This window comes from Erinaceus europaeus, chromosome 7 (assembly GCF_950295315.1).
Source record: "Erinaceus europaeus chromosome 7, mEriEur2.1, whole genome shotgun sequence".
Lineage (NCBI taxonomy): Eukaryota > Metazoa > Chordata > Mammalia > Eulipotyphla > Erinaceidae > Erinaceus > Erinaceus europaeus.
The window spans coordinates 34,907,494-34,929,732 of record NC_080168.1 but is presented as its reverse complement, the minus strand read 5'-3'; the positions used below and the strand labels follow the sequence as shown (position 1 = coordinate 34,929,732).

At 41.0% G+C, this 22,239-nt stretch overlaps 1 long non-coding RNA gene across 1 annotated transcript in view; it reads right to left on the bottom strand.

Annotated features, from left to right (window-relative positions):
* Nucleotides 1–4,030: 4,030 nt before the first annotated feature.
* Nucleotides 4,031–22,239, bottom strand: part of LOC132539406 (uncharacterized) — a 283,959-nt gene continuing 265,750 nt past the window's right edge. Inside the window, exon 3 of the long non-coding RNA XR_009550670.1 lies at nucleotides 4,031–4,427. This is a non-coding gene — a long non-coding RNA (uncharacterized LOC132539406). The remainder of the gene's footprint in view (nucleotides 4,428–22,239) is intronic.

Here is a 22,239-nt window from a genome sequence, read left to right as displayed (position 1 = left end):
TTGTTTTTTATTTTTTATTTTTTTTATTTGTAAAATGGAGATATTGACAAGACCATAGGATAAGAAGAGTACAATTCCACACATTGCTCACCACCAGAGCTCCATATCCCCACCCCTCCCCTGATAGTTTCCCTATTCTTTATCCCTCCGGGATCATGGACCCAGGATCATTATGGGGTGCAGAAGGTGGGAGGTCTGGTTTCTGTAATTGCTTCCCCACTGGACATGGACATTGACAGTTTGGTCCATACTCCCAGCCTGTCCCTATCTTTCCCTAGTGGGGCAGGGGTCTGGGGAGGCAGGGCTCCAGGACACATTGTTGGGGTCCTCTGCCCAGGGAAGTCAGGCTGGCATCATGGTATCATCTGGAACTTGGTGGCTGAAAAAGAGTTAACATATAAAGCAGAACAAATTGTTGACTAATCACAAACCTAAAGGCAAGAATATTGCAGATGATGATTTGGGGGTCTCCATCTTAGAAAGAGCTAGTAGGTCTATTTTAGGTGTATTTCAAGGAGCCCATGGCTTTACTAGATGGGTCCTGAAATTAGTGCAGCCTTGAATGTTTCTAGCTATGACCACAGAATGTGAGCTCAGACCTACAGGTATGCAGAGAATACATAGGCTCCTGTGCTGAATATGGGCCCCAGTTCAAATAGATTAGGTTTACAGTTAACAATATGTATGTACTGTTCTCATATTTGAGAGTGACTCCTTTCTTTGGTCCAGCTATCTAGTTCTTTTTACAACTATGACACCAACTCAGACAAGACCTTGGGTCCACCTGCATGTTAGCTGTCCAACTCAGATAAAACTAGTAAAGCCATGGGTTTCCTTTTAATCTCTATCCTTGCTCCACTAAACACTTGCCCTTTCTGATAACCTGAGAAAGTCTGTGATTCCTAACTGAGGTATTCATCTATGTGACTCTACCAGCAGAGTTCCAAGTGCAACCCCCCTCCCAGGCCTCTTATTCAACTTCACCTTCCATAACCATCTTCTTTTTTCTCTCACCATAATAATAATCATTATTAAGGTTAGTTATTGATATGACTTTATTACTACTTGATTCAGAAGCTTATAACTTCAGGAGATTTCCCAGTGGCAAGTGGAGCAGGCTCTCAATTATTCACTGAAAGAATTCATAGATACAATTGAGAATGTTAATTATACATCTGTGAACTTCTGATTTCACATGCTCCACTAGCCCATGGATACAAATTAATCCAAATGTGCTCTCTCACACACCTGTTTATATAGATCCCAGACTTCTAAAAAGTGTTTCTTAACACAATTCTCCAGAGTTGTTTCACCTTTGTATAAGATAGCTTGTCCCTGCTCCCCAAGTCTCCTACTCCAAGGAGTACAACAGAACCCTGAGGCACCTGAAGCTTTAACCCTGAAGCTGTTAAAATTTAACAGCAGGGGTGGGGATGTCTTTATCCATTCAGTATTGTTGGGGAACAAAAACAGTCCCACCAAACTGTTTCTCTTTAATTTAAGGGTTGGAAGTTTCATTTAGTTGGAAGTTACCCTAAGAGACATTCCCAAGCACAAAGGGAATCTGCATGTGTAAGGGCGGCCAGGGCAGGCTATGGAGAGAGGACCTAATCTGCTTAACTCTACAAGAGCCAGTTTATGCAGAAAGTATTGATCTGAATACCAGTAAGAGACTCACCTTTCAATAGGATGTCTTTCCTGGTGATTTCTCATACTGACTCATCCCTTCCTCAGCATTATTTGCCTTTAGCTGCAGATGCTGAGGGAGGTAACTCCAGCCATTTTAGGTAGCTCATTACCTCCATGGACACAGGAAGTATGTATGCTATTAGCAAACCTGTATTTTTGTTTTTTTTTCTTTTGCCCACTGGATGTTAATTTGATCAGTTGCCGTCCTGGAAGAACTGAGAAGGTAAGAGAAAAGTACCCCCACCACACACACCCCCTGTGCAGCACACCACTTCCCCTGCACTGCCCCCCTCTCAGTTTAAGATCCATTGGTTAGACACCAAAGCAATATTAATTAATAAACATGGGGAAGGGATCCATTTGGAAAGCTAACTAGCTTTATGAAGTGACTCCTGAATGGGAGAGCATTCCACTTAGCAAAAGAAAGTTCTGTGAAGAGGTGTACACAGAAGTTCTTGTACTCAGAAAGAAAGTAGTATTAAGGGACAAGGAATACCTGGAGGGTTCAGTAGGACCACTCAAAAAATAGGAGCGTGTTAGGAAGGTGGAGGCGGGGTTTGGGCCGTAAAGCAGGACAGACCTTCCAGATTGCTTAGGGACCTTGTCAGCTCTCTTTGCCTAGGCCATCATGTAAGTGATAACTTGGTCTTTTTCCTCTTTGCCTCTCTCTTGCTCTCTCTCTCCCTCTCTCTCTCTCCCTCTCATGCCCTCACATGTGAATGTTCTCAATTTTCCTGAATAAAGTTTAAAGTGCCTGAATCAACTCTTCTTTGTTGAGATAATGTGTGATGAACTTTTAAATGTTGGGGGAGAGCAAACATCAGCCCCCTGCCCCCCATAACACTAGAACCAGAAAAGAAAGATGTCACAGTGAGTCACACCCCTTAAGATAGTCTGGGAGTCTTGTGCAGATCACTTTGCTAGCCTGACCAGAAAACTCCAGAACTCTGACTTAGAATTCCAGGGTTGGAAGAAGCTGATACTACCATCAGATTAGGTCTTAAGTCTTGATGTGACCTGATGGAAACTCAGTTTTGAGCTTACTTCAGTTTTTTGTTTGTCTGCCGTGTTTTAAAGATGTATTAGCTTATGTCTTTATTTATGAGAAGTAGAGGGAACTGGACCACAACTATGACATATGTAGTGAGAGGTGTTAAACTAGGGGCCTCATGTTCACAAGTCCCCATCTCTGCCACTCTATCCCCTCCCAGGCCACCTTTGTTATTTGCTTTTGTTTGTTTACGAACCAAAGTAACTGACTTAAATGTGAAACTCTAAGTGTGTGCCAGTACAGGACTGAGAGAAGAAATGGCACAGTGCACACTCAAAACCAGTTCTTTACTTTTAGTTTGATTAGGGGCATTAATGGTTTACAATAAATATAGTTGTTGGTACATGTAGAACATTTAAGTTCTTTACTGCGCACCACTTCCAAAGCCCTACTCCTTCCTTCAGAAGAAAGGAACAGAGGAAGGAGAGACCCCAGTGGAGTTGTATGTGCTGGGACCCTCACCAAGACTTAATACAGAGCTGATGCAGTCACAGCCTCTATCAAAGTCGAATTTTAAATCAACTAATCTAGAGTTTCCTGGTCAGCAATAGTAAAGCAATCTTATAAGACGGTCTTCCAGCATCTTTCTCCAGAGAGGAGCCTGATATAGCACCCCACCACCACCACCACACCACTTTTTTTTTAAGAAACTTTTTTATTTACTTATTTATTTATTTTCCCTTTTGTTGCCCTTGTTGTTTTTCATTGTTGTTTTAGTTATTATTGTTGTTATTGTTGATGTCACTGTTGTTAGATAGGACAGAGAGAAATGGAGAGAGGAGGGGAAGACAAAGAGGGGGAGAGAAAGATAGATACCACCTGTGAAGTGACTTCCCTGCAGGTGGGGAGGTAAGGGCTCAAACCGGTATCCTTCTGCCTGTTCTTGCGCTTTGCGCCACATGCACTTAACCCACTGTGCTACCACCCGACTCCCCACACCACCTTTTTTATGCTAATAAATCTGTGCCACCTTGCTTCTGACTATAAAAACTTTCTTTCTTTCAGAACCTTTCAATTTGCTGCAGATTCAGGAATCATCTAATAAAGACAAATAGATTCTTACACTTACTTCGCTGAGTTTTGCTTTTTTAAAAAATATATTTTTATTATCTTTATTTATTGTATATAAAAATCCAGAAATTGAGAGGGAAGGGAGTGATAGGGAAAGAGACAGAGGCCTGCAACACTGCCTCACCACTCGTGAAGCTTCCCTTTGCAGGTGGGGACTGGGGACTCGAACTGGGGTCCTTGCACACTATAACATGTATACTCAACCAGGTGTAACACCATCCTGCCCCTGAGTTTTGCTTTTTTTTTTTTTTTAAGATGTTAACTATTTTTTTTTAAAGAAAGGATAAATTAACAAAACCATAGGATAGAAGGAGTACAACTACACACAATTCCCACCACCCAATCTCCATATCTCATCCCCTCCACTATAGCTTTCCCATTCTCCATCTCTCTGAGAGCATGGACCCAGGGTCATTGTGGCTTGCAGAAGGTGGAAGGTCTGGCTTCTGTAATTGCTTCCCCGCTGAACATGGACGTTGACTGGTCCATCCATACTCCCAGTCTGCCTCTCTCTTTCTCTAGTAGGGTGGGTCTCTGGGGAAGCTGAGCTCCAGGGCACATTGGTGGGGTCTTCAGTCCAGGGAAGCCTGGCCAGCATCCTGATGGCATCTGGAACCTGGTGGCTGAAAAGAAAGTTAACATACAAAGCCAAGCAAATTGTTGAGCAATCATGGACCCAAAGGTTGGAATAGTGGAGAGGAAGTGTTGGGGGGGGGGTAATAACTGAAAACTCTAGAGTACTTCTGCTTTCAGGTATATATTTTGCACTAGTTTATGGATACATGTGAACATATGCTCTCTCTCACAGAACTTGGTGTATCTAGGTTTTGGGACTTTGTTAGAAAGTGATCCACCTGGGATGGAAATAGAGAATGCTATGAAAGGAAAGGTCTCACCCGAGTGATGAAGCTGAAGGGTTGTCATTCTACAAGTGAAGTCTCTGGACACAGTCTGAAGTGAAGCATGTTGAGATGGCAATTGTTGCGTTGATTAGGTTGCGATCGGCTGATGCAATATTATTTGATATGGATTGGGAGAGGCATGTGGGAAAGTGAACCCTATCCTAAGCTTCCAGGACTGGGAGAAATATAGGCTCTATAGTGGATGTGAGGTTCCTGCTGTCTTAGGGTTCAAAAAGACAATGGATAGTTAATGTTATCATCACGTAATTTGGTAATTGGGTTAACTTTAAAAAGTCTTTTGTTAGGGTTTGCTGTATAGTACCCAGTATCTTGTAAATAGCTGTGCCACTGGTTGGCTCTGATCTACTTCATCTAGGCTTTTGAGAGAGTCTGCATATCAAATACATAGCCTATATATTAAGAAGACTCAGTCTGTGTTTTAAAAACTTCAAGACATACAATTAATTTTCCACCTCATATTAATTAACCAGTGATTTATATGACTACACTTTACTAGAAGTGTACACAAACACCATTCCCACCACCAAAAGACTCTGTCCCATCCTACCCACCGACCCCCACCCACCACCAGCCCAGGAAGCCACATGTCTACCCCTCACTACAGGGTTTTTACTTTGATGCCCTACTTTCAATTTAGTCAGATCCTGCTTTTAGTTTCCCTTTCAGATCTTCTTTCTCAATTGCTGTTGTTGAGTGGGATCATTCCATGCTCATCTTTATCTTTCTGACATAGCTCACTTAACATAATTCCTTCTAGCTCTGTCCAAGATGGGTCACAGAAGGTGGGTTCATTGTTCTTGATAGCTGCATAGTATTCCATTGTGTATATATACCACAGCATTCTCAGCCACTCATCTGTTGTTGGGTACCTGGGTGGCTTCCAGGTTTTAGCTATTATGAATTGTGCTGCTATGAACATAGGAGTACACACCTCTTTTTGGTTGGGTGTTATGGAGTCCTTGGGGTATAATCTCAGGAGAAGAGTTATTGGATCATATGGAAGGTCCATGTCTAGCCTTGTGAGAGTTTTCCAGACTGCTCTCCACAGAAGCTGGACCAATTTACATTCCCACCAGCAATGCAAAAGGGTTCCTCTGTCCCCAGAGCCTCTCCAGCATTTGTTGCTGCTGTCCTTTTTGATGTATGCCATTCTCAGAGGAGTGAGGTGGTATCTCAGTGTTGTCTTAATTTGCATTTCTCTGACAATCAGCGACCTGGAGCAGTTTTTCATATGTTTGTTAGTGTTTCATATGTTTGTTAGTGTCTCATGTTTGTTAGCAGTTTTTCATATGTTTGAGAGTGATTTCTGGATGTCTTCTTCTTCAGACTTAGTGTTTGCATGAAGAAATGTCACTGATTTTTGTCCATTGATTTTGTATCCTGAGACCTTGCTATATTGCCTAATAACTTCCAGCAGTTTTCTGCTGGATTCTTTAAGTTTTTCTATGTATACTATCATATCATCTGCAAACAGTGAGAGCTTGACTTCTTCCCTTCCAATCTGTATTCCTTTGATTCCTTTCTCTTGCCTGATTGCTATGGCAAGAACTTCCAACACTATGTTGAAGAGTAATGGTGACAGTGGACAGCCCTGTCTAGTCCCCTATCTCAGGGGGAATACTTTCAGCTTCTGTCCATTGAGTATGGTGTTGGCTATAGGTTTGCTATATATAGACTCCACTATCTTGAGGAATTTCCCATCTATTCCCATTTTTTGTAGAGTTTTGAGCATGAATGGGTGTTGGATTTTGTCAAAGGCTTTCTCTGCATCTATTGAGATAATCATGTGGTTTTTGGCTTTGCTTTTATTGATGTGGTGAATGACATTGATTGACTTATGGATGTTGTAACCAGCCTTGAATTCCTGGGATCAATCCCACTTGGTTGTGATGGACAATCTTTTTGATTTGCTGCTGTATCCGGTTGGCCAAGATCTTGTTGAATATTTATGTTCATCTATGTTCATCAGAGATATTGGTCTATAGTTTTCCTTTTTTGTTGTGTCCCTATCAGCTTTTGGTATCAGGGTGATGTTGGCTTCATAGAAGGTAGAAGGAAGTATTCCTGTTTCTTCAGTCTTATGGAAAAGCTTAAGAAGTATGGGTACTGTTTCCTGAAATTTTTGTAGAATTCGTTTGTGAAGCCATCTGGTCCAGGACTTTTGTTATTGGGGAAATTCTTAATAACGGTTTCAATTTCTTTGTCTGTGATTGGTGCATTTAGGTTTTGTAATTCTTCTTGGTTCACTTTTAGAAGGCCATATGTTTCTAGGAATTGTTCCATATCTTCCAGATTCTCTAGCTTAGTGGCGTATAGTTCTTCATAGAAGTTTCGCAGGATTCTCTGGATTTCTGTGTTGTCAGTTGTGATAGCTCCTCCATCATTTACAATTCTATTAATTTGAGTCTTCTCTCTTTTTTTGTTTGGTGAGTCTGGCTAGGGGCTTGTCATTTTGTTTAATCTTTCAAAGAACCAACATTTGGCTTCATTGATCTTTTGTATGGTTCTCTTATTTTCGATGTTGTTTATTTCTGCTCTAATTTTAGTGATTTCTGTCCTTCTGGTTGCTTTAGGGTTCCTTTGTTCCTCTTCCTCTAAGACCTTGAGGTGTGCAGTAAAGTCATTCATTTGAGCTTCTTCTTGGTGTTTAATATGTGATTGTATGGCTATAAGTTTCCCCGTCAGTACTGCTTTAGCTGTGTCCCAAATATTTTGATAGGTTGTGTCTTCACTTTTATTTGTTTCCAAGAACATTTGAGTTTCCTGCTTGAGTGACTCTCTGACCCAGTAGTTCTTAAGGAGTATGTTGTTTAGTTTCCAAATTCTGTGACTTTTAATAATTTTGTGTTGGTTGTTAAATGTTAGTTTTACTCCACTGTGGTCTGAGAAGATACTTGGGATGATTTCAATGCTCTTGAATTTATTGATGCTGTCTTTGTGGCCTAACATGTGATCTATCCTGGAGTATGTGTTATGTGGATTTGAAAAGAATGTGTATTCCAGTTTTTTGTGGTGAAGGACTTTGAAAATATCCAAGAGGTCTTGTCTGTCAATCTCTTCATTTTATTTTCTTGTGTCTTTGTTGATTCTCTGCTTTGTTGATCTGTCTAAGTGTGATAGTGGGGTATTAAAGTCTCCCACTTTTATTGTATTAACATTGATGTATTTTTGAAGTTCTTTCAGTAAGTACTTGATGTATTTAGATGATCCCTCATTGGGTGCATAGATGTTAATAATTGTTAAGTCATCTTGGCTGATTGATCCTCTAATAATTATGTAATGTCCTTGCCTATCTTTTATTACTTTATTTAATTTAAAATCTATTGTGTCTGAGATCAGAATGGCTGTTCCTGACTTTTTTAGTGGTTCGTTAGCCTGTATGATAGTTTTCCATCCTTTCACTTTAAGTCTGTGTTTATCTTGTGTCAGATGGGATTCTTGCAAGCAGCATATGGTTGGGTTATGTTTTCTGATCCATCCCCCCACCCTGTGCCTTTTGATGGGTGAGTTTAATCCATTGATGTTTATTGATATTATGGATTTAATGTATTGTAGTGCCATTGTTCAAAAAAAAATTTTGTTTGCTCTGATATATTACAAGTATTATAGTGATGTTCTTGTTTATAAGAGGTCTTTTAGAACCTCTTTCAGGGCCAGCTTGGTGATGGTTGCCTCCTTTAACTGTTGTTTGTCTAAGAAGGTTTTGATCCCTCTGTCTAATTTGAATAAAAGTTTAGCAGGATATATTATCCTTGGTTAAAACCCTTTTTCATTCAGGGCTCGAAGATATCTTGACATTTTCTTCTGGCTTTTAGAGTTTGAGTGGAGAAGTATCCTGATAGTTTTATGGGTTTTCCCCTGTATGTGACTTTTTGTTTCTCTCTTGCAGCCTTTAGGATCCTTTCTTTATCCTTACTTCTTCTCATTGTGACTATGGTGTGTCTTGGTGTCTTCAGGTCTGGGTTGATTCTGTTTGGAACTCTCTGGGCCTCTTAATCTTGATGCCCTTTCTGTTATTCAGGTCTAGAAAGTTTTCTTCTATAATTTCCTCTAGGATGTTTGCTTCCCCTTCCTCTCTTTCTTACTCTGGCAGGCCAATTATATGAATGTTCCTTCTTTTGAGATCATCCCGTATGTCTCTGCTGTTGCTTTCAGTGTCTCTCAATCTATTTTTGAGCTCTTTCACCTCTTTCTTAGTTTTCTCTAACTCATCCTCTGTCTGACTAATTCTGTTTTCTGCTTCTGTTAGTCTGCTTTCCCTTCCCTCTGCTTCTTTCCTCAGTTTAGCTATTTCAGCTTTCAGTTCTCTAATTGCCTCTAGATAATCAGTATTTTCCTTGGGGGGGTCTCAACTGTTGTTTCCCTAATACTGCCATTCCTTTCCTCCAATGTTGTTTTCATTTCTGTGATTAATGTTTATTATTGCTTGCATACTTTTCTTATCTATGGTTACTTCTGGCTTATTTGTAGTTTCTTCTGGGCTCTTGTCTTCATTTATTGTGGTAGCCATTTTATTTGTTTTTGATCTACCCTTTTGTTTGATTAATGTGTTTCTCATTTTTATGCTCTGTTTTTCCTCAGTTGTTGTGTTTTGAGTACAAGCAACACTGTACTAAATATCTTTATGACAAATGTAATCACCAGGCTCAGGAATTAAAAAATCAACTGAAGCAAGTATTGAAGCAGTTTAATCACTACCAGTTAGCCAAACCATGTCTCCAGACTGTGAAAAAATAGTAACTAAGTCCAAGTGAAGAAGAAAGAAAAAAGAAAGAAATGATAGCAAGAATATACAATTATGAAAATCTACTATCCACTGTATATTCCTGGGGTAGCAAGAGGAGAAAGGGAAGTAGAGCAGAGATACACACATAGACAGTCCACTCTGAGTAAGATATCTTCCCCATAATAATTCACAAATGAATATCAGTGAATTCAGAAAGCCAAAGAAGAAGGAAGGAAGAAAGGAAGACAAGATAAAAAAGAGAAACAAGAGAGACAAAATAAAAAAGATAAGAAAAAGAGCTGTACTAAAAGAGCAGTGACAGGAAAGTTTTTTAATTGAATAATGTATTTTTTATTTTATTTTTTTAATTAGCTAGGAGGAGGAAGAAGGGGAGAGTCTATAGTGGAGGAAGGAGTAGTGAAGCCAGTTCCTCTCACAATGGATAAGACGGCCAGTCCCCTAGCAATGAAAGATACCCTAAGAGTTAATTCTTGTCAACCTAAAGGGGGTCGGGGGGAAGAGATACACCTTTACATAATATTAATAATAAAATAGAGCAGGGTAAAAAACCTGTTCCAGATTGCCTCAAGCCTCCTGAGCAGAGGCAACTGATTGTTAAGAAATTAAAACAAACAAACAAAAACAGAAAAAAAAACCCTCAGGACTAGACAAGAATAGCAGGAATAGACAGTTATGTAAATCTACTATCCACTGTATATTCTAGGGGTAGCTAGAGGAGAAAGGGTAGTAGAGCAGAGATACACAGAGAGAGTCCACTCTGAGTCAGATTTCCTCCCCAAAATAATTCCCAAACATGTATCAGTGAATTCAGAAAGCTGAAGGAGGAAGGAAGAAAGGATGACAGGAATGAGAAAAAGAAGAAAAAAATAGAGAGAGAAAAGAAAAAGATAAGAAAAAGAACAGTAATAAAAGAGCTGTGGAAGGAGTTTTTTATTTATTTATTTATTTATTTATTTATTTATTATGCAATTAGCTATGTGGGGGGGAGAGAATGGGTAGGGGCGGTAGGAAGATTGAAACAAGATACTTTAGCAGTGAATAAGACACCCCGTCCCCTAGCAATGGAAAATACACTAAGAGTTAATTCTGGTCAACCTGAAGGAGAGTGGGAGAGGGATATGCGTTTATCTTGTATTGATAATAAAATAGAACAGAGTAAAAAATATGTCCTGTCTTCAGCTTGGATGGCTCCAGATTGCTTCAGGCCCCCTGAGCAGAGGCAGTTGATTGTTGAGAAAATAAAGCAAAAAAAAAAAAAACCCTCTGATGGTCTTTCCCTGTCTGAGTAAGTCTCTGCTTGGTGGAATATCTGTATCTGGAATTGGCTACTTAGAAAGAGAAAAGGCCAAAGGTTTCAGAAAGGAATAGAATTAGAATGAATGACACCCCCTGGTGGGATAGGAAACGTGGTAAAGAAAGAAACTCAGCAGGGGAGGCTGCTAGGAGCAGATCTCTGGCCCCCAGGGACTGGTTATGGGGGGGAGGTGGGGTTGCGCTTTGGGAATAATAATTAAAAAAAAATTTTTTTTCCTTTCTTTTTACTCTATTTTCTACCCCAAATTGAGTTATCATCACCTCCTTGGTGTTACCGCTAGGACCCCTTATTGACTGTCCTACTAAAGGCAAAAAATCCTACTGTTTCAGTAGATGTAGTCGGAGCTCAGGCCACTAGCAGCTTCTCATTCCGCCATCTTCTGGAATCCCCCTGAGTTTTGCTTTTTTAACAGTAGAAATTTTCATGAAGCAGTGGACCTTATGAAAGGTCTGCTCAGGTCTGCTCACCACCCATGCTTGCACACAAGGACTGTGCTGGACGCCTGCACTTTCAGGTTGCAGCTCCTGAAGTGTCGTTACACACTGGTCCGAAAAGGACAGGTCACTTCAGTCTGCAGTGGTAACCGTAACTTCTGGCAAAGGATTCATTTATTCCAGATTTATGAATTTATTGTTAAATAGTTATTATTGATCATACATAAATAATGATGATTATATCTTAGAGAAAGAGAAAGCAGGAGCTTTGAAGATAGGGTTGGAAAGAGAGACATCTGCAATGCTGTTTCACCATTCATGAGGCTTCACCCCTGTAGGTGGGAACCAGGAGCTTGAACCTGGTTCCTTGCACATTGTAACAACTTTGTTCTATGAAGCAAAAAAAAGACGCATATTCCTTAATATAACCAACACTCATATTTCCCTATTGTCTGCTGACAAATGGGGCAACTGCTGCTGCCCCCACAACCACTTGCTGAACAGAACAACTCCAGAGGGCATCCTTTGAGATAAGGGCAGTAACACAGCGGGTTAAGCATACATGGTGCTAAGAACAAGGGCCAGAATAAGGATCCTGGTTGGAGCCCCCAGCTCCCCACCTTCAGGGCAGTTGCTTCACGGGCAGTGAAGCAGGTCTGCAGGTGTCTATCTTTCTTTCCCCCTTCTGTCTTTCCTCTTCTCTCCATTTCTCTCTGTCCTATCCAACAACGACAACATCAACAACAATAACTACAAGAAAAACAACAACAAGGACAACAAAAAGGAAAATAAATAAAAATTTTAAAAAATTTTTTAAAAAGAGCTGTTAAGAGGCTGGTACCAGGGGTAGGAGCAATTCCAGCCATATGCTCCTTTGCCTACTTTATGTCTAAATAACACATTGATTTTTGACACATCCCTATGAAAGTTCTTTCATCTTATCCTGCTTCTTTGAAATGAAAATGTAACCATGATGTGACCCGTTGAAAAATGCTACTTAAATCTGTGCTGTTCCTTTGTTCCAGGCAGAGAAACCTTCTGAAGAGATTTACTTCTCCTGCCCACTAGTGTAATAAACTCCTCTCTTTTCACCATAATTTTGGTTTAGGCTTCGTGTTTGGGCATAATTTATGCAACATCTACAGAATGTGCCATGGTCTGACTCCTATCAGGTTCACTTATTTCAATATACTCTTCCAACATCAATAGGAGTCTTATGGGAGAGCTGAGGATATTGACTGGGGGATCAGCAGTTAGCACCCCTATTGAAAAGGTTCAGCACAAGACAATAGCAGAATGTCTGAAACACTCCACACTAATCATAGGATTCTGGAGACCATCAGATCGCCCTGACTAGTGTCGTTTCTAGGTGCCAAAGGCAAAGCAGAAACAGCTTCTGTCCAAGTGTGGCACCATGTTGCCATGTACAGAGAAGCAGGTGGCAGGACAGGAGTGAATCCGGACTTCCCTCTTTATCCCTCTCAAGTACTAGCTAATTGCAAGGGTTCTACAGATCCTAAGAGATAAAGCTGTAAACTCTGGATAGAATTTTCAGCTGCAACAGGGAGCAGACCAGGAAGATCTGTGTCCCAGTTTGGGCCTGACTTGAACAGTGTCTTGGTCAATGCCTAGGAGAACCTAGGATAGGATCAGCTTGGAGGAACGACCCACCAACAGATGTCAGTTAAGTACTTCATGCTTGTCAATTTTCTAGGCACTGAATAATAATGAGAGGAGGATTAAGAGAGGGTAATGACTAATGGCCTCTTGACTTTCTGCTGATGCTGGTGATTTTCTGTCATTTTGTTTTTATGTGAATTTATGCACATGGGAGTAGAATGTAGCATTATGTGGTCATTTAATTGAATTGAAGTATGGACCGCCATAGACCCAGTTTTGCATTTCCCTTACTGAGTTCCATGATTTTATTTTTATCTTTAGCATTTAATCTCCACCCCCACCCCAACACACAACATCACCACTCCTAATGACCATAATACATTTACACTTCTCCTTTCTAGGAGTTCAGTGCATATCATGGCACATTACTCCACAAGAACTCTGCAAGGCAAATGCCAGGGCGGATTTTAAGCACTTTTCTTAGGTTTAACATACATAAAAGATGCAGCCTATCTCCTAGAGATAAGTCCACAGCCATTTAAATTACTTCTGGATGCAGTGTGAAGCTTTGCTTATGCATGAGGTTTCCGCTGTGCTCTGTGTTTTTGATATCACAGAAATATGTGACCTTTAAGCTTGACAGCACTGCTCAGACTGCATGTGACTTATTAGGGAGTTTTCATTGATCATCCCGTCTTCCTTCTCTTACAGAATGTAGTGTTTGTGCCACACCACCTGGAAAAAAGAAAAAGAAAAAAAAAAAAACAAAAAACAAAAAAACCAAGAAACTGCCACTGGCCATAAGGAAGCACCAGTTGAAAAGCCAAGGAGAGATCACAAGGTTAGCAAGCTCCCTTCAAAAAACCTCTACGTTTTCTCTGGCAAATACAGATGGACCATAAGGAACATCCTGAGCCTGGGATCTATTCATGCTCTTTCCAAAGCGCTGTGCAAGTCTCCACTTGGAGACACTGGTATTCAGCAGCCTTCTGCCCCTCTCCCCCTGAAAAGGCCAAAAGAATAAGGGAAAAGTGACTGCCAAGTCTTCTAAGGCACTAGCAGAGGAGGAGCAGATAACGCTGGCGGAAGAAGCCCTCCCCAGGTTTGAAATGAGGGACATGGGAAGGGAAGAAATAAATGGGGAGTTGGGGTTCACATTTGCATTTCTCTGAGAAGCCAGCAAAGTAGCTTGGGGGGCGGAGGGTTGGGCGGTAACAGCGGTTAAGCACACATGGCGCAAAACTCAAGGACCAGAATAAGGATCCAGGTTGGAACCCCCCCCCCGCCCCTGTCTACCCATCTGCAGGGGGGTCGCTTCATAAGTGGTGATGCAGGTCTGCAGGTGTCTTTCTTACTCTCCCCCTCTCTGTCTTCCCCCCTCTTGATTTTTCTTTGTTCTATTCAACCACAACAGCAATAACAACAACGACAACAAGACTAACAAAATGGAAAAAAATGGCCTCCAAGAGCAGTGGATTCCTAGTGCGGGCACTGAGCCCCAGCAATAACCCTGGAGGCAAATAATAATAATAACAATAATAAATAAAATTAATAAATAAAGTAGCTAGTGCATTTCTTTTACTAGGATATCAGAGAGAATTATGTCTGGCTCTGGTCCTCAATGATTAAAAGATGCTCAGAATCTACAGTCTGGCAGTGTCCACCAAGGCGGAGGAAGAAGGACAGGGGGCCAGGGTCTAGGGCAAGAGCTGAGGACATGCCCATATGTCTGACTTGCCGAGGGTTCTGTGTCAACCCCCATGGGGGACTGTAATCTAATTTGATACCATTGTCTGGAGTTAGTGCAGATGCCACAAGCTAACAGTTCAATCCCAACAGACTACCTGACTTTAGATCCAGTCACAAATGGGGTCCCCAAGGCACTTGATCTTCAAACCAATCAACTATATAGCCAACCGGCTCTAAATGACTTAGAGAACTCGAACTCGAGAGAACACTATGTGTAAAATTATAGCTTTGTTATAAAGAATACAAAGCACACAGGCCCCTTAAAGATACAAATAAAGAGAGCTGGGGAGACAGCATAACGGTTCTGTAAAAAGACTCCTGGAGCTAGGTGGTGACACATCCGTCTAAGCATACACAGTACAGTGCACAAGGACCCAGGTTCAAGCCCCTGGTCCTTATTTTCAAGAGGAAAGCTTCACAAGTGGTGAAGCAGGGCTTCAGTATCTCTCTCCCTCTCTATTTCCCCTCTCCTCTCAATTTCTCTTTGTCTTTATCCAGTAATAAATAAATATTACAGGAAAAAAGAGAAGACTTTAATGTGTATGGCAGCAGAGGTTATAGGTTCAACCCCCAGCAACATCAGAGGCCAAAGCTGAGCAGTGCTGTGGTGAAGAGAAAAGGTGAGATGATGACCCGCCATCTAGCAGTGCAGTGCCTATGCTCTGTGAAATGAAGACAACAAAAGCTGCTTGTATGGCAATTGTGGGAACCAGTAATAACCGGAATAAGCTGCAAGCCACCGAAAACTCAAAAGCAGAGGAAGAGAAGCTCAGGGAACCCCTGAGCAAAGACAAACCAAAGGGATCGATCCCTCTCTCACTAGGTAGAGTGCCCTCATAGCCCAAACATAACTAAAATAACCAAAGCTGTATCAGGAAGATTTCCTAACTCATTAATAAATAAGCAAATCAATCCATAAGTTAATTAAAAGCCCCACCCTCCTGGGAAGTTACCTCTACCAGGGACACAGAGCATCACTAGATTCCTACCCAGGTGGTCTCTCACCATACAACACCCAGTCTGGAATCTCTGGTCCCCAGCCCGTTGTTTGGCCTTTGTCATAGATCTTTGTGTATAACCACATAAACACACATTAATCTTACTGCATGGTAATTTAAACTAACTCAAGGGCTTTGTACTATCAGTGCCATGAGTGAACATAATATTCAACAAAGCTTGAAACTCTACTACATGGGGTTCAGTCTCCTCAAGCATTAGAGGTCATTGCTGTTAAAGAATTTGCCACCTTCTCTCAGAACTATATGGGAGACCAAGAAGTTTTTCTGACTTTACAGATACATCCCTCTTCTCACTGATTTATTTTTATTTTTTATTACCTTAATTTATTTATTGGTTAGAGAAAGCCAAAAATTAAGAGGGAAGGGGGTGATAGGGAGAGAGACAGAGAGATACCTGCAACACTGCTTCACTGTTTCCAAAGCTGTCCCCCTGCAGGTGGGGACCAGAGGCTTGAACCTGGGTCCTTGTGCACTGTAAAATGTGCTCACAGGTGTGCAACCACTTGGCCCCTCTCTGACTTTTTTTAACCTACTTCTCTTTATTATCTTTCCTATGAGAGGACATTCTCACTTAGTATTCTCAAAACTTTCAGGAAAATCAGAAAGAAAGGTACAAATACTTTTAGCTCTTTGAATGTCCCTGGGGCAAAAGGATGAAGATGTTGACCCCTTCTAGGACAGATAGAGGGCAAAGTTGTTGTGATGTCATTAGCATATGGCTGCCTAGTTAGACATAATGGGCTGATGACAGGCTGGTGTCAGGATGGAACTTTAGCACGCACCAGGCAGAAGACAGGTCGGTGCCTGCACACCATTCCTGCTCTCTGTTCCTGCACTCCACCCTCCTGGGTCCCTGCTCTCCTGTGTGCTCCAGGCACCCACCATGGCTGCTTCTCCTGGCAATTGGACATGTGTAACTGAGCTAGCCCGTAAACTCTAAGACTCTAAGACAGCCATAATGAGTAAGCTCTGTCTCTGTCGATAATTGATTGCCTTCCTTGCTGTACCTGAAATCTACCATTCAGTACTGACATAACAAACCTTTGATTGTCTTAAGAAATAAACCCAAGCTAGCTGCTGTGATACACCAAAGTCTTTTTTATTTTTTAATTCCAAAAGATCAGAGGACCAACACAAATGGTACTCATTTTAATAAAAGCCCAAGCTACTATCTCGGTAAAAAAAACCTTGCTATCTAAACAGCAAGGAGACAGTCTGACTTAAACCCATGTTGTTCTGGTCCCACTAATCAACAGAATCATACCACGGGGAAAAGGTCAGTTAAAAGCATCACACACAACCCATAATTAATTGTGTATGTGAACTTTTGCGCATTAACAAAGGGGCCAGAGATAAGCCAAGGTGGGGTAGATCAGGAGAGTGATGCAGGACTGTGCAAGGAGGTCAGCTCACTGACCCAGAAGTGGATGGCACTAGTAGCTGAAAATCAGCCCGCCTCTAAATGAAGCCTAAAGGGCCAGGTATTACCTAGTAGTAGGAAGGCAGCCAGCAAGCCCTCTGTGCAGAATAATCGACCTGTTTTCAGAAGGAAGATGGGTGAGAAGGAAAACGACTTGAGAGGTCTCAGATTCAATCCTTGGTACCACCAATAGTCAGAGATGACCAATGTGCTGATATAATAATAATAATAAAAATAATTTTAAAATTATTTTTAGATAGAAAAAGACAGAGATAGAGAGTGAAAGCGATCACAACACCAAAGCTTCCTTCAGCGTGGTAGGGACAGCCTCAAACCTGGGTCACACATGTGGCAAATCAGTGCATGGTCCAAGTGAGCTATTTCAGTGACCCTATAACCACTTTCAAATTAAAGTTTCTAACAAAATTTTATTTTAAAAAAAGTAGTCTTCTCTGTGAGATAGCAAAATGGTGAATACATGTCAGTAAATCTGTCCAGACCCTTTGAAGAGTTCACATCAACTTTGAACTCTAATATAAAGTATGAATATTGAATCATATGCCAATATATGGTCATCAATAATAACAAATAAGCCACTCTGTGAAGAGGACACAGATCATGGGGGAGATATGATGTCTGTGAGAAGTCTCTGGATCGATTACTTAAAATGGGTGTGAAGACAAAATTTCTCTTTGAAAGTAAAATCTGTAAGGAAAGATACTCGGTGAGTATATTGCACTAGGGAAATGGTGGGAGACGGGTAGAGTCCCGGGGATATGATGGTGGCAACACTACTCGTGTGTCAACAACTGTCCTGTGAATCATCATTTCTCCAATAAAATGATCTTTTTTATTATTAAAAACAAAACATTGACAAAAAATAGGATAAGAGGAGTACAACTCCACACAATTCCCAGCACCAGAACTCCATATCCCATCTCCTCCCCGATAGCTTTCCTATTCTTTAACCCTCTGGGAGTATGGACCCAAGGTCATTGTGGGATGCAGAAGGTGGAAGGTTTGGCTTCTGTAATTGCTTCCCCGCTGAACATGGGCATTGACAGGTCAATCCATACTACCAGCCTTTTTCTCTCTTTCCCTAGTGGAGAAGGGCTCTGGGGAAGCAGAGCTCCAGGACAAAATTGGGGGGGTTGTCTGTCCAGGGAAGTTTTGTTGGCATCATCTTAGCATCTGGAACCTGGTGGCAGAAAAGAGTTAACATATAAAGCCAAATAAATTGTTGACTAATCATGGAACTAAAGGCTGGAACAGTGCAGATGAAGAGTTGGAGGATCACTGTTGTATAAATAGGCATATTTTAGTTATATTCCAAAAGGCCCGTGACTATACTAGTTTTTTTCCCCCTTGAGCCTGAAATCTGATATGCAGCTGGGTCCAAGTTATTATCTGGGGAGAGGATGTCATGGCTGGGAAAAGGACCAGAAAGCTGGATTAGAGAAGAGAGTAGCTCCCAAATATGGGAAAGGTCTACAAATATTGTTGATTGTAAACCTCATCAATTTGATGTGATCTGGGGCCCATATTCAGCTTAGGAGCCTATGTGACCTCTGCATCTCTGTAGATGTGAGCTCACATTCTGTGATCATAAGTAGGAATGTTCCAAGCTGCCCCAGTAACAGGACCCATCTTCCTCAGGTGTAACATAGAGTATGTTGTCCATCTTCCCTTTAGAGGATGGAACATTCTGTTGATCCAAGTTGAGGTCAAGGACCTATGGGGGCCCACAAAGGGGTCTATTGTGTTATTCCTGATAGAGATGACTGATAACAATGGAGAGAGGGATTTATTCGAGGTCTAGGCCCATCATGTCTGTTTGCGAATCTCAGGACTCCCCGAATAGGGCCCCAGCTGATGGGGTGGCCTGATAGTGACTAAAGGGTCATCATTAAAGTATGCCACTCTCTTGCCCTTATTCAGATTTTGCAGTACTTGCTCTGATAAGGTTAGCTTTGGAGTGAGTGAGGGAAGTGTACTAGGAAGTAGGTGAGGAAGTTATCTAGGTCTAGTAGGCACTATTTTATTATGAACTTTATACTGAATCACCACAGACTATTATTGCGTACTTTTGCTTTCAGATATATATTTTGCCCTAATTTATGGATACATGTGAACATAAGCTCTATCTCACGGGACCTGGTCTATATCTAGGTGTTGGTACTTTGTTAGGAAGTGAACCACCTGGAATGGAATTAGAGAATCCTATGAAAGGAAAGGTCTCACCTGAGTAATGAGGCTGAAAGGTTGACATCCCACAACTGACTTCTCTGACCACAGTCTGAAGTGAAGCATGCTGAGGTGGTACTCCTTGTGTTCATTAGGTTGGGATCTGTGGATGCAATATCATTTGGTATGGATTGAGAGAAGCATGCAGGAAAGTGAGCCCCACCCCAGAGGTTCTAGGACTGGGGGAAATACAGACTCTAGAGAGGAAGTGGGATATTCCTGCTGTCTTAGGGTTTAAGAAGGCAATAGATAGTTATTTGACAATTGGGTTAACTTTAAAAATTGCCTTTGTTAGGATTTGCTGTATCATACACAACATCACCATAAATTTATATCCTTTGACATTATTTGTATATAGCTGTGCCACTGGTTGCTTCTGTTCTCCCTGGTCTAAGATATATATATATATATATATATTCCATCTTGTTGCTTTTGCTTTTTTATTGTTGTTGTAGTTATTATCGCTGTTGTTATTGATGTTGTTATTGTTGGATAGGACAGAGAGAAATGGAGAGGGTAGGGGATGACAGAGGGGGAGAGAAAGATACCTGCAGACCTGCCTCACAGCCTGTGAAGTGACTCCCCTTCAGGTGGGGAGCCGGGGCTGGAATTGGGGTCCTTGCACTTTGTGCCATGTGAGCTTAGCCTGCTGTGCTAGCGCCCCTCTCCTGGTCGGATCTTTTAAGAGAGTCAACATATCGAAAACTCAGCCTATGTATAAAAAGACTCAGTCTGTGCATTAAAAAGTTTGAGACATTCAATCAAAATTTCCCCTCTCATTAGTGATTTATAAGACTACAAATTAATAGGAGTGTACATAATCACCATTCCTACCACCAAAAAACTGTGACCCATCCCATCGTTCCCTATCCCATGAAGCCGAACATCTACCCTCACCCTCAGCCCAGGGTTTTTACTTTGGTGCCCAAATCCAAACTGATCTTTTAAAAACTTAATACTAAGAAAGTTTAAAAACTACAGATGCCAAAAGAATGAGGAGTTAACATAACCCCACTATGTTGGAACAAAGTAAGATGATTATATTCTGCAAAGTGGCTGTAGAGTTGACAGTCATCATTGTTGATTAGAAAATGATCCTCCGGCATAAGGATCCCGGTTCGAACCCAGGCTCCCCACCTGCAGGGGAGCTGCTTCACAGGCGATGAAGCAGGTCTGCAGGTGTCTTTCTCTCCTCCTCTCTGTCTTCCCCTCCTCTCTCCATTTCTCTTTGTCCTATCCAACAACAATAATAACTACAACAATAAAACAACAAGGGCAACAAAAGGGAATAAATAAATAAAATAAATATTAAAAAAAAATTTTCAAAAAAAAAAAAAAGAAAATGATCCTCATAACTACTATCTAACAATAGGGTGACATAAAATTTGGAACTCTGGGGCCTGGTTGAGCGCACATGTTACAGTGCAGGAGAACCTGGGCTGGGTTCAAGACCCCAGACCCCATCTGCAGGTCTGCAGGGGAAAGCTTTGCAAGTGGTGAAGCAGTGCTGCAGTTGTCTGTCTATCTATCTATCTATCTATCTATCTATCTATCTATCTATCTATCTCTCACCCTCTTCCTTCTTGATTTCTGGCCGTTTCTATCCAATAAATAAATAAAGTTAGTTAAAAATTTAATTAAAAAAGAAATGTGGAGCTTCTCACTTTCTGATTATCATCCTTTTTTTCCCTAAGAACACTTGGGGATAAAGTGTCCTTAGTCACATAATTTAGAAGTGTTTTTTAGGTTCTACAAGTCAGATTCAATTTTAATCTGCTTATAATTATAGAGTGACAAAAATCTGTCTTCCTCCCATGCATTTTTCTTAAGTAATAACTCAGAGCTGTCTCTCTAAAGAGTCCATGCTTAGGTTAGACAAGTAAAGTAAATGAATGTTAAGGAAGTTTGTCTGCTATTTGATGATTTGATAGATTGAGAATGACTAGTAGGGCATCAGATTTTAACCAAAGGAGGAATCATTCAAATTTGGGTGTTAGTTTCTGGTGTAACTATGACTTAGCACATCTGGATTCTCACTCATCAGTCCTGTCTACCTGGTCTCCTAAACACCAAAGGGATATCCAGATTGGGTTATGAACTGTCAAGCTATGTGTCCAGATGTGAGATCCTTACGCTCTAGTCAGATTGTAAACTATGACTGGCCTCTCATCACACCTTTAGAATCATAAATCTTGTTCCAAGTTGAACCTGTATCTCCCCGAAGGAGAAATAGCTGGAGGACAGGAAGCAATTCTGTATTATGTTACTTCCTGAGAATTCTCTTTCATTAATCTTTGCTTCAAAGGTGCCTTTAAATGACTCTTGGTGCAATGAATAATGTCCTCACACAGTCTCTCCTGTCAAACATTCTACTCACTCCAAAGTCTGACGACAGTTTGGGAGCAGTGTCTTTTGCTATTTTGTTTCCAATTGGCTTTCTATTGTCACTTGAAGAAGTGTAGAAATACCTGATTAATGAGAGTCTGGCTTAAAAAGTGTCATTTCCACTGCTTCCTTAGTAACCACATCAAATAAGCAGAGGAAGGAAATTTGGTTCCAACTTGCTTTTAGAAGTTTTAGTTTAATTTATACATTGGATAGAGCTCTCCAACTTATTGAAATTCTACTTAAAACATCCTTAGAAAACACCTGGAAGATAAAAAAAAAAACTCACTTAGGTATGGTAACACATGATGTTATAATACAGCTAAGGAAACAGCTGTGTGTTCATGAACACAGTCTCAAAGATTCTTTTTCTCTCCTTCTTCCTTACATTGTCAGAATATATGAAAAACACAATGTCAGTGGACTCAGAAACTATACCACAGCTAATAATTAGGTCTGTTTCTCAAAGGCATTTCATCCTATTTCCTTAAATGCCTGGCCATCAAAGTTTGCTGTATTACTCTTGATCAATTTTTTTCTACAATAACCTCATTAATGGAGGAGCGTGGCTT